Below are 13,331 nucleotides of genomic sequence, written 5' to 3' on the forward strand. Positions count from 1 at the left end.
CCCTCTTAAGGCCTCAGTTTGTTTTGAAAGTAACAAGTCAGGAATCAACAAACTTTGGCAAGGCTGTGAAGAAAGGGGAACCCTCTTACACTTTTGGTGGGAATCCAAATGGGTATAGCCACTCTGGAAAACAATATGGAGATTCCTCAAGAAATTTAAAATAGAGCTACCCAGGACCTAGCAATTGCACTACTAGGTATTTGCCCCAAAGATACAAATGTAACAATCCAAAGAAGCACATGCACCCCAATGTTTATAGCAGTGATGTCCACAATATCCAAACTGTGGAAAGAGTTGAGATGTCTACTGACAGACAAATGGATAAAAGAGATGTGGTATATACACATACAATGGGATATTACTCAACCATCAGTAATGATGAATACTTACCATTTACATTGATGTGGATGGAACTGGAGGGTATTATGCTGAGTGAAATAATTCAACTAGAAATAGACAATTTTCATATGGTTTCTCTCATATGTGGAATATAAGAAACAGCATAGAGGATCACAGGGAAAGGGAGGGAAAACTGAACGGGAAGTCATCAGAGAGGGAGACAAACCATGAAAGACTCTTCTCTATAAGAAGCAAACTGAGTGTTGCTGGAGGGGATGTGGTTTGGGGGATGGGGTAATTAGGTGATGGCCATTAAGGAGGGCATGTGATGTGATGAGCACTGGGTGTTATATGCAACTGATGAATTACTGAACTCTATATCTGAAACTAATAATATGCTATATGTTGGCTAATTGCATTTAAATTAAAAAAAAAGAGTTAGCATACAAACTGGAATTTAAATAAAAACTTGAAAAAAAAAGAGTTGATTGTCAGGAAGCTTCAAAACAAAGATAATGGCAGTGATATTGTTAGAGATCCCACACCTGTTTCCAGTGTCTCCCCAAAACACTGTCGAGATTGCCTGAGCTTGGAGAGCCAAGCACTCATTATTGTATATTCCCCAGGTGTAGTTTGGTAGGCACAACTGGGAGCTGAGTGTACTTGCTGAAGTCATGAGAAAAGATGAGAGTTTCTTTGGAATGTCTACCACACCTGACTGTCACTGTGATGTCTGAGCAAGTATTGTACACTTAGAGCTTTGTCCCTTGCTAGGCACAATGAGGTGGGTTTCTGGCAAACACTTGCCCCCCGACTAATTACCTGATTCTGCAGAGTATCAGATCCTGGTCTCTTGGAGTGTCAGATCCTGGCCTCTGAGGAACCCTCACTACAAATGCTACAAGCAAATATTAGCTGGCTATCAGATCTTGAAACCAAGCACTATGGAGCAAGCTCACAGTGGACAATATCAGGACAAGGAGGATGCAGGACTCCTGAGTTGCCTGGGTAGGACTGTTAACCAGGTAGCCACTAGTCTCTTCTTCTCCAGTGGGCAGTGACATTGCCATCAGGGGATCTTGCCTGCGCTTACACTCAGGCCCCTTCCTGCAAACACATGCAAAGAGACATAAAATGGCTTGGCTAGCTTGTGTTAGGATAAGACTTTTTTTTTTTTTTGATGTGAGTCCTAGTCAAGCTGCCACTTACCAATACAGAAAACTTTCATTCATAAATAATCGTTTGCCATCCTCATTACTGTGGAGGTAAAATAGCTACAAATTCCTTTGTTTTCCTTGAGAAGTGACCAGACTTGGTTGGTAATTGCCTGCTTGATCAAGAACAATTTCCCTCGTGGTTAACCAAACATCAACTTGGCTCAGTTGGACTCCTTTTAATTATCACCAAAAATGAAGAGGCCCAATTACCATGGGAAACACATTTCCTGACATGAAACGGGGACCAGAAGCAGATTTGTCAGTATTTCAAATTTCTTCTCTTATGGTATGTGGAATGGGCTGTTGGAGAAAAGGATTGCTGGTGCTGTGGAGGGAAGGAAGCTCTCGTCATAGAGGAGAAAGAGAGAGAGAGGAGCACACAGGGGATCACAAAAGGAAAACAAACCCCCAAAAACATTGACTGGAGAAATGATTTTTGTGGGTTTTTACAGCCAGTTGGGCTCAAAGACTAGAGTTTTAGAGGTCCACGGCGTGGCTGGTTTGATGCCTGGTGAAACCGCAGTGCTCCTCTGGTGGAGTGAAGATAGCCTGGTAGTGGATGGAGCAATCTGAGGATCCCCTGAGATGCACTGGGAGAGATGGTTACACCTTCCTGGAACTCATCCGGAAGTGGTGGCGGCATTGAATATCTGGGGACAAAAGTTCTGGCAGGTATCATTTCCCTCTGCTCCCCATCAACAGAGGTGTAGACACACCTGCTGATGGTGGCTAACATGGACACTGGCTCTTTGATGCACTGTACACAAAAATCCACCCATTGTGTTTTGATGCTACTGCCCTTCTGGGACAAACCTGCATCAACTCAGCAGGGTGAAACCCTCCCCAAGATGACTATCACAGGTCCCTGTCATGCCAGACCCCTAAAATTTGGAGTTCTAGAACTCAACCTGTCTCCCTACAATAAAACATACGTGCACTGCTCTGAAGAAAGCCCAGACATTGCCAGAGTGAAGGCAGAGATCTGAGGGAAGCCTGGGAGACACACAGGGAGATTGTTCACTCTTCTAAGAAGGCATCCCTGATAGCATAGGACATGAAATCCCCTCTATGGGACAAAGGAAGCAGCTGGTGCCATTTCTTTCCCCTGTTTCTCAGCATGAACTAACTTTAGTAAGCAGCGCAGTGTCAACAGAGTCAGGCTAAACTGCTTACACCAATCCCCATACCCTTGTACTTTGTAGGTGCTGCTTTTCTAGGACAAGCTTGCCTGAGAACCAGAGCATCAGGGTCTTCCCCCAGCAGAGACCTGCAATACACACCATGTCTACTGACCATAGAGTTCTGTAGAGCTTCAGCTCTAGTGGAAATAACATCATGTCCCTTTTAACAAGACCAGAGTACACCAAGTTAAAAGTTGCCACACTTTGGGCCAAGGTCCAAACATTCCCACTGCAGGCAAAGAGAAACTTTGCAGAGGACTGACCTGAGGAATAGAGTATCCAAAACACAGCAGCCCAGTGCACAGAGCATACACCAGAGACATCTCCTATAGTGCCAGGCCCTAGACAGTATATGACATCTTCTTAATAAAGCCATAACTCTCAGGAGGAGGAAACATAACAGGCATTCCTAACACATAGAAAACAGAGACCTAGACAAAATGCCAACAGAGAGGACTTCATGCCAAAAGAAGGAACAAGAAAAGGTCACAGCCAGGGATCTAATCAAATTATATATATAAGTAAAATGCTGGATCCAGATTTTAACACAACAATCACAATGATACTAACTGGGCTTGAGAAAAGAATAGAAGGCACCAGGGATTCCCTTACGGCAGAGATAAAACACCTAAAAACCAGTCAGGCCAAAATAAAAAAATGCTATAACCGAGATTTAAAACTGGATGCAATGACCACAAGGATGGAAAAACAGAGGAATGAATAAGTAATATAGGAGAAGAAAGGGATAAAGAAAGGATAAAGAAGCATGAGAGACCATGTACTCTGAGAAACAAACTGAGGGCTTCAGAGGGGAGGGGGGTGGGGGAATGGGATAGGCTGGTGATGGGTAGTAGGGAGGGCACATATTGCATGGTGCACTGGGTGTTATGTGCAACTAATGAATCATCGAATTTTACATCAAAAACCAGGGATGTACTGTATGGTGACTAACATAATATAATAAAAAATATTATTATAAAAAAAGAAGAAAAAAAGAAGATAAAATTACAAAACATAATGAAGTTGAAAAGAAGAGGGAAAGACAAAATATTGGATCACAGCGCAGAATTGGGGAACTCAGCAACTCCATGAAGTGTAATAAAATTCTTATCATAGAGTCCCAAAAGAAGATAGGGAAAAGGGAACAGGTTTTTTTGAGGAAATTATGGCTGAAAACATGCCTAATCTGGGGAAGGAAAAAGACATCTAAATCCAGGAGTTACAGAGAACACCCATCAAAATCAACAAAAGCAGGCTTACACCAAGACATATCATATTTAAATTTGCAAAATATAAAGAAAAAAATCCTAAAAGCAGCAAGAGAACAGAAATCTCTAACTTACAAGAGAAGACAAATAAGTTTAGTAGCAGATCTTGCCACAGAAACTCAGAGGGACAGAAGAGAGTAGCATGATATATTCAAAGTGATGAATGTGAAAAAAAATGCAGCTAAAAATACTCTATACAGAAAGGCTACCATTCAGAATAGAAGGAGAGATATAGATTTTCCCAGACAAACAAAAACTAAAGGAGTTCATGAGCACTAAACCAGACCTAAAATAAATATTAAAGGGGACTCCTTGAGTGGTAAAGAAAGACCAAAAATGACAAAGATTAGAAAGAACAGAGAATATCTCCAGAAACAATGACAAAACAAGTAATGCAATGGTACTAAATTCATATATTTCAATAATTACTCTGAATGTAAATGTACTAAATGCTACAACCAAAAGTTATAGGGAATCAGAATGGATTAAAACACACACACACACACACACACACACACACACACGACCCATCTGTATGCTGCCTACAAGAGGCTCACTTTAGACCCAAAGACACCTCCAGATTGAAAGTGAGGGGATAGAGAACCATTTTTCATGATAATGGAGGACAAAACAAAATGAGAGTATCCACGCTTATATCAGACAAGCTAGATTTTAAACCAAAGACTCTAACAAGAGATAAGAAGGGCAATACATCATAATAAATGGGTCTATCCAACAAGAATGTCTAACAATTGTAAATATTTATGCCCTCAACTTTGGAGCACCAAATATATAAATAAATTAATAAAAATATAAAGAAACTCATTGATAATAATATGATAGCAGGAGGGGATGTTACCACCATGCTTACATCAATGGACAGATCATCTAAGCAGAAGACCAACAAGAAACAATGGCTTTGAAAGACACACTCTACTGTATGGTGACTAACATAATATAATAAAAAAATAGTATTATAAAAAAAATGAAAGACACACTGGACCAGATGGACTTAATAGATATATTCAGAACATTTCATCCTAAAGCAGCAGAATATGCATTCATTTATAGTGCACATGAGACATATTCCAAAACAGGTCTCATACTGGGTCACAAATTAGTCCTCAACAAGTACAAAAATAATTGAGATCATACTGTGCATATTTTCTGAACACAGTACTATGAAACTTGTAGTCAAATGCAAGAAAAAAATTGGGAAGACCAGAAATACAAATAAAGAACATCCTAGTAAAGAATGAAAGGGTCAACCAGGAATTAAAGAAATAAAATTTTTTTAAAAATGTGGAAGCAAAAGAAAATGAAAACACAATGGTCCAAATCCTTTGGGATGCAGCAAAAATGGTCCTAAGAGGGAACTATAGAGTAATACAGGCCTACTTTAAGAAGCAATAAAAATCTCAAATACTCAACTTAACTTTTCACCTAAAAGACCTAGAAAAAGAATAACAAATGAAAACTAAAGCCAGCAGAAGGGAAATAATAAAGATTAGAGCAGAAGTATGAAATAGAAACAAACAAACGAACAAACAAACAAAAAAAAAATAGTAGAACAGATCAATGAAACTAGGAGTTTGTTCTTTGAAAGAATTAATAAAATGGATAACCCTGTAGCCAGACTTATCAAAGAGAAAACAGAAAGGACCCCAAAAGTAAAATCATGAATGAGAAAGGAGAGATTACAAACAACACCAAAGAAATACAAAAAAATTATGGAAAATGTTATGAAAAAATTATGTGCTGGCTAGGGGGTTATGTCTACACCAGTGTTACTTAACATAATACTAAAAGACCTACCTTCAACAATCAGAAATAAAATATATTGAAATTGGCAAGGAAGAATCAAACATTCATTATTCATAGATGACATCGTACTGTATGTAGAACACCCTAAAGACTTCACCAAGAAATTGCTAGAACCAATGCACGAATTCAGTAAAATTGCAGGATACAAAATCAATGTAAAGAAATCAGTCGCATTTCTATATGCCAATAATGCAGCAGAAAGAGAAATGAAGGAATTGATCCTATTTTCATTTGCACCAAAAACCATAAGATACCTAGGAATAAACCTAACCAAACAGGTGAAAGATCTGTACTCTGAAAACTGCAAATACTTACGAAAGTATTGAAAATGACACAAGGAAATTGAAAAACATCCCCTACTTGTGGATTCAAAGAATAAAGACTCTTAAAATGCCTATACTATCCAAAGAAATCTGCATATTTAATGTGATCCCTATCAAAGTACCACCAGCATTTTTCACAGAGATAGAACAAAGGACCCTAAGATTTGTATGGAACCACAAAAGACTCTGAATAGCCAAAGCAGTCTTGAAGAAGAAAAGCAAAGCAGGAAGCATCACAGTTCCAGACTTCAAGCTATGTTACAAATCTGTGGTGATCAATACAGTGTGGTACTGGCACAAAAACAGACACATAGATCAATGGAACAGAATAGAAAACCCAGAAATGGACCCAGAACTGCATGTTCAACTAATGTCATAGCAGGAAAGAATATCCGATGGATAAAAGACAGTCTCTTCAATAAATGGTGTTGGACAGCAATACTCAAAAGAATGAAACTGGCCCACTTTCTTACACCATACAAAAAAAATAAATTCAAAATAGATGAAAGACCAATATGTAAGACCAGAATCCATCAAAATCCTAGAGAAGAACACAGGCAGTAACCTCTTTGATATTGGCCTTAGCAACTTCTTACTAGATAAATTTCTGTAGGCTAGGGAAAGAAAAGCTAAAATGAACTATTGAGACTTCATCAAGATGAAAAGTTTCTGCACAGGAAGGGAAACAATCAACAAAACTGAAAGACAACCTTTGGAATGGAAGAAGATATTTGCAAATGACATACCTAATAAAGGGTTAGTATCCAAAATCCATAAAGAACTTATCAAACTCAACAGCCAAAAAACAAATAATAAGTTAAGAAATGGGCAGAAGACATGAATAGCCATTTTTCCTAAGAAGACTTCCAGATGGCTAATGGACACATGAAAAAATGCTTGACATCACTCAGCATCAGGGAAAAACAAATCAAAACTACAATGAGATATCATCTGACACCCGTCAGAATGGCTAAAATTAAAAACACAGGAAACAACAGATGTTGATGAGGATGCAGAGAGAGGGGAACCCTCTTACACTATTGGTGGGAATGCAGACTGGTGTAGCCAGTCCGGAAAACAGTATGGAGTTTCCTCAAAAGTTAAAAATAGAAACTACCCTATGATCCAGCAATTGTACTAGGTATTTACCCAAAGGATACAAAAATACTGATTTGAAGGGACATGTGTTCCCCGATGTTTATTACAGCATTATCAGCATCAACTATCAACAATAGTGAAATTATGGAAGAACCCATGTGTCCATTGACTGATGAATGGAAAAAGAAGATATGATATCTATCTATCTATCTATCTATCTATCTATCTATCTATCTATCTATATCTATATCAATATCGATATAGATATCTCCCCACAGTGGAATATTACTCAGCCATCAAAAAGAATGAAATCTTGCCATTTCCAAAGACATGGATGGAGCTAGAGTATATTATGCTAAGCCAAATGAGTCAGTCATCGAGAGACAAATACCATATGATTTCCCTCATATGTGGAAACTAAACAGATGAACATTGGGGGATAAAAGAGAGAGAGGCAAACTGTAAAACGGACTCTTAACTATGGAGAATGAACTGAACCTTAAACTGGTGGGGAGGTGGGCTTGGGAATGGGTTAAATGGGTGATGGGTATTAAGGAGGGCACTTGTTGTGATGAGCACTGGGTGTTGTATGTAAGTGATGAATACCTAAATTCTACTCTGAAACCATTATGCTGTATGTTAACTGGGTTTTTTTTTATTGTGAGATATGCATTTTATTTTTATTTATTTTTTTATTATGTTATGTTAGTCAACATACAGTACATCATTAATTTATGGTGTAGTGTTCCATGATTCATTGTTTGCATATAATACCCAGTGCTCCATGCAATACGTGCCCTCTCTAATACCCATCACCAGGCTAACCAGTTTTTAAATAATAACTTGAAAAATAAAATAAAATAGCAGAATTGCATTGTACCTTAATGGTTGGCCACTAGTCAATGCAGTATTCCATGTGGTAGAAGGTGTGTACTGGGTCCATCCCAGGAAGTAGCTAATGCTACTCTGGCAGGTGGACACCAGAAAATCACGTTCTTTTGCACCCTGGATCCCAGCCACTCTCCTCTGGACTTTGGAGATGAGTTGGTGCTGACTTTTATGGAGAGAATGAACCCAGCCTGAAATTCAACTTTCTGACCATAGGCCGGCCTGGCTTCTTGACACTGTGACCAACCACTTCTTGCCTCCCATGTAAAAGCCCCAGCCTTACTGGTCAGGCTGTGGTTTTTCTTTGGGGGCCTCGGGCAAAAAAAAAATTTTTTTTCCTCAACATTTGCCTCTCTTTTTAGCTATCACTAGGCAAATCTGTAAAGTTAGGAAGGTCCAGCTGAAGTCATAATTATTCATTTTATCTTCTGCACTCTTGCAGGGGTGGTTGGAGGGGCTTTGTGGCAGGGATCCTGAAACCTCTTCTCAGACACTCCAAGTGGAATGTTAATGCTCTTAAAATGAAGGTTAAACGTGGCCTGTCTTTTGAGGGTACGAAATGATACCAGAAAGACCCAGTAATAGCCCCTCTCTTAAGCAGGGACTCTGACAGCAGGCCCCCAGGCCCAGGAAACGTGTTGGACAGGTTTAGAGAGCAAGGGAGCTAAAGGAAGAGGCCTACTTGCCCTACTAGAATGTGAGAACTTGGGTCTACAGCTCAGCCATGTCTGAGAGAAGCATATTCAAATGAGTGGCAAGTGTCTAGCACTGAGAGGTGACCAGAAGATCTCTGAGCAGTCATACTTTCTCCCCAGGCTCTTCCCCAAAGAGCTCCAGACCATTGATCCAGAAGGCTTTTTCTCAGTTCTCCTTGTATTCACTTGATTTCAGTCCTTCGCCCTCAGGAGGAGGTCTGAGGCCCCAAAATATGCGACATTGGCTACCCCCAGTGGGAGAAGGAGCAGGGTATGCCAAAAGACAACTTTTTCTTTTACTTATTCCTTCTTTCTCTCACCAGAGCTTTAGTTAAGACACTGTTGTAACCCTACACACACACACACACACACACCACCTGCTTTCAAGCTAGATAAGGAGAGCAAAGAAGGCACCTGAAAGTGAAAGGAATGCCAAGGAAATTGGTGTAGGCTGGTATGGCTAATTCTGTACAACTTACTCCTCCCCATGGAGGTCTTCTGAGGCTACTGGAAGGAGGAAGTCTATAAGACAATGAGCAGCAGAGAGAGGTAAAGAAAGGACTAAACAGAAGAATGAGAAAGCAAAAAAAGGAAAGAAGACAGAATTATAAAGAAAAACACAAACTTAGAGACACAGAGACTGAGACAGAAATATACACAGAAAAATTCAAGTAGCATGACAAAGAGAAAGACATCAAGAAAGAGATACTGGAACTGAGAAGGAGGTGAGAACAGAGACCCATGGAGTTTTCTATCAACAGATCCCTTCAGAGCAGCTTGTTCTAACCTGGCTTATAGTTTCTGGAGAACTTGATGGAATAGACTGAGATCTTTGTCAAACCAATATCCTCAAATTGAACCAGCTCTGGTGCCCTGGAGAGCATAGACATTCTATGGTGGCTCCAGTTTTTATCAATATGTCATCCAGAGGAAAAGTGAACAGTGAATCTGTACTGGATAGACTTACTGAAAACCCAATCAAAACTGAATTTTAAATCCTTTCAATGCCAAAATGAAATGATGGAGAAAAGAGAGTGGAATTTCTGTTTAAAAAATTAATCTTGAGGAAAATGTTCACTGTCATCTTTTCTGTGAATATCTTCAGACATTTTTACTTAAAATATAAATCTATCATCATTTTCATTGGCAAGAAACAACAATTGTTGGAGAGGATGTGGAGAAAGGGGATCCGTCCTACATTGTTGGTGGGAATGCAAGTTGGTACAGCCACTCTGGAAAACAGTGTGGAGGTCCCTTAAAAAAGTTAAAAATTGAGCTACCCTATGATCCAGCCATTGCAATACTGGGTATTTACCCCAAAGATACAGACATAGTGAAGAGAAGCGCCTTATGCACCCCAATGTTCATAGCAGCTCTGTCCACAATAGCTAAATCGTGGAAGGAGCTGAGATGCCCTTCAACAGATGACTGGATTAAGAAGATATGGTCCATATATACAATGGAATATTACTCAGCTATCAAAAAGAACAATTTCTCAACATTTGCTGCAACATGGACGGGACTGGAGGAGAAAATGCTAAGTGAAATAAGTCAAGCCAAGAAAGACAATTATCATATGGTTTCTGTCATCTATGGAACATAAGAACTAGGAAGATCGGTAGGAGAAGAAAGGGATAAAGAAAGGGGGTTAATCAGAAGGGGGAATGAAGCATGAGAGACTATGGACTCTGAGAAACAAACTGAGGGCTTCAGAGGGGAGGGGGTGGGGGAATGGGATAGACCGGTGATGGGTAGTAAGGAGGGCACGTATTGCATGGCGCACTGGGTGCTATATGCAACTAATGTATCATTGAACTTTACATCAAAAACCAGGGATGTACTATATGGTGACTAACATAATATAATAAAAAATATTATTATAAGAAAAAAAGGCTTGAGGAAAAAAAAAGAGCTATAGTCATTTTCATAGCACATACAAACACACATATACACAAACAAATGCCTATCATAAAATTTTTCTTGCAGCCACAAAAGCTTATTGAAACATCAAGAGACATTCTAGCTAGTCCCTAGACAAGGAGAAAGAAATGAGGATGTGTGTGTCAGTAAAAATTACTGTAAAGTTTTAAGCTTGCCAAAATGGAAAGTAATGACTAGGTTTCAGTTTAAACTAGGGACCACAATCTGAGAATGGAAATCAATTGTGAAGAGTGATACAGAGTGATTTAATATTTAATAAAATGCTACACACTAAACCTCCTAATCCAATTCTTTTCCAAAGAGTCTCTGGCATAATGCCTATAAAAAATTCATTAATCACTTTCCAGGAGAAATATGAATATGCACAATTTAAATGATTCTGGATTCACAACCATTATAAAAATATAAAAGTACATGTGTATTTCAAATTTTTATCAACCTTTTTTTTTAAGGTGCTGTCAGGTGAGTCAAGTTTTTGGCTGGAGGTACAAAGTCCAAAATTTAAGCGGCAATTATTTAACCACCTTCACTGAGATTATTTAGTCAGTCCCCTAATTCAGCAGTGACCAGAGTGAGTTGCCTCCAGGGTATACATCATGGTCCTGTGGACCCAGTTTATTAAAGTCGGACTTTCATTTACCAACACGTATTAACCAGTGACTTTGCTCTTCCTTCATGTTCTCCTTTCCCAGTGATTAAAACATGATAAATTCAGATAGTGAGGTCCTTGTTGTTTTCAGTGATTTCTCTTTTGTAACTTTCTTTGTGTATTTCTATTGCTTTATATTATAAAGGCCTATCCTTTTGCCCCTTGGAAATATTGATCAGGGTGTCCTAACTCTAGAAACATTCACTTCATGCAGGATCAGCTTTTTGCCTGTTAATGTTAATATAGGATCCCTGGGAAGGAAGATACTGGGTGAAAGCAGGCATAGATTAACTTTAAACACAGGCTGGGTAGGTGTTTGCCTACCTTTGGTGTTTTGATGGACTTAGGGACTATCCCTCTGCCTATTCCCAAATGTTTCCCACTATCAATACTTCTGTGGATGTTAGGTACTGAAAAGTCCTGATCAAAAACAGATCATTATGAAAATAGGGAAGGACACTTTTAACACTTTATTCACATTCCCTGAGCATAATGGGGTGGAGTGCCAAAGTCAGGAGGGGAAAACATGTTGGAAATACCAAAGAAGGAATAAATAGAAATTAAATGGGCATGAAACGTGGTGGGCCCAGTCTATGTAGCTCAGGAAGATTTCCTCCTTAGTGGCAGGATCTACTTCTGTTGGGCTCATGTCTGCCCAGATTACACAGAGCCAGAGGAAGGAGGACCCACTGATCTGAAGTCAGGTGTTGACTGTGTTGATGGCATGCAGTCATTTGGTGAGAGGGTGTAGGGGGTAGGGTGTAAAACCAGCTTTTATCTGGTTTTAGAGAAACACAATTTTTCTTAAGAGTGGTCTTCTTTCTAACAATTAATTCATTGATGGAATAAACTTGGTATATCTTTAGTCGAATGATCTGTGCTGGTGATATTTTGTTACATGTCAGAATTTTTTATTTAAAACTGGAAAATGCTTCCATTTTTCAAATCCTAGCCCACTTCTGTTGGGGCTGATGCATGAAGCATATTGAGGTAATTCTGATTCTTATCCTCATAAAAGAAAACACCCTATAAAAGAAGAGACTAAGAAAGGAAGGATTGAGGATAAGGGAAGTAAAGGAAATAACTAAGGCATAAAATCCAAGTTAGAATGTCCCAATATTAAAATTCACACACCACAAACTCAAGCAATGAAGGTTACAAGTAATAGAAACCTAGCTGAAATGTACTTAAGTAAACAATGATGATTTATTTGCTCAATCAATTAGCTAGTTCAGGCAAAGTTGAATTCAAGTACTCAAACAATGTTGTGAGGAAACTGACTCTGTTTTTTGACTCTGCTTTCCTGGGATTTCATTCTGATAGCTTTTTCCCCAAATAATGGCAAAAATGGTCACAAACAACTTATTTCAGACTCATATTCTACAAGCTTGGCACTATGGCAAAATATCTTAATGATGGGGAATGAGGATCAAAGGAGAGATAGAAGAATAACAATGGGAAGAAACAATTTCTATCATGAAGTTGCTTGTGCTTTTGCCAAAGTATGCACTAGATATCCAACCAGTCTCAAAACATTTTATTTTATTAAAACTTAATATATATATTTGAAATATTTATTTATTTCATTCCTTCCCTTATAAATTAAAAGTAGCAGTTGGAATACCATATGGATATGGGTTTGACATCATCCCCTTAGTTAGTAAGTACTGTAAGACACAGGGGGATTTTTTTTTCCCTCCAAGCAGACTTAGTTCCTTTTATACATAAGTTTTCCTTCAAATAACTCATATTGCCTATATAGAAAGTAAGGGAGGCCATGAATCCTTGCCCTTAATATTTCTGAGAAATGTAATATTTTCAGATACATTAGCTAAATTTTGAACATCTACTTTAATGCACATACAGTTTACCAAAAGCAATGTTTTCAGGGCTGACCATATTTTGTGC

The sequence above is a fragment of the Ailuropoda melanoleuca genome, unplaced genomic scaffold (genome assembly GCF_002007445.2).
Source record: "Ailuropoda melanoleuca isolate Jingjing unplaced genomic scaffold, ASM200744v2 unplaced-scaffold9496, whole genome shotgun sequence".
NCBI lineage: Eukaryota > Metazoa > Chordata > Mammalia > Carnivora > Ursidae > Ailuropoda > Ailuropoda melanoleuca.